General features: G+C 54.9%; 1 non-coding gene across 1 annotated transcript; it reads left to right on the top strand.

The window, feature by feature from the left end:
- The first annotated feature begins 352 nt into the window (after positions 1 to 352).
- On the top strand, positions 353 to 536 carry LOC142766535 (U2 spliceosomal RNA). The gene has a single exon (XR_012884573.1). It is a non-coding gene; the product is annotated as a U2 spliceosomal RNA (small nuclear RNA).

Here is a 536-nt window from a genome sequence, read left to right as displayed (position 1 = left end):
ACCCGGCCAACGACCGCGTCCTCCTGCGTCTGTGCTCCCGCACCTACCTGCGTCTCTTGAAGGAACTCTGCGTGAGCGAGGTGGTGGCAGCGTCCCACGCCATCTACCACGCGCACGTGGAATATGGACGCAGCTAGACCACCGCTGACCAAGGCAAGACCTACCGTACTACGTCGCCACATCGCCTACCACCTGCCAGGTGCCCTCGCTAAGCCGCTGCTGTCCCGGAGGTTCCTGCGATGACCAACACCCTGGCGTCCTTGTACCACCATACGTGTCCGGTTTCCAACTGGCTATCCCGGTGCCATGTACAGGAACTAAACAATGTCGTCCGGCTAATTCAAGACATCCTATGCATTGTCTGAAACATAATAAAACTCCTCTCTGTTCTTATCACCTTAATATCTGATACGGATCCTATTTGGATCCAAGATATTAAACTTATTTTTGCAATGCGGCGTAGTGCTTGAAGCTTGCTTCACCTCTGCCACGGGTTGGCCCAGTATTGCACTACCTCCGGGATCGGCCCACTCACC

This window comes from Rhipicephalus microplus, chromosome 6, assembly GCF_043290135.1.
Source record: "Rhipicephalus microplus isolate Deutch F79 chromosome 6, USDA_Rmic, whole genome shotgun sequence".
Classification (NCBI taxonomy): domain Eukaryota; kingdom Metazoa; phylum Arthropoda; class Arachnida; order Ixodida; family Ixodidae; genus Rhipicephalus; species Rhipicephalus microplus.
Note: the sequence above shows the minus strand (reverse complement) of the source record. Positions and strands in the feature narration are given on the sequence as shown.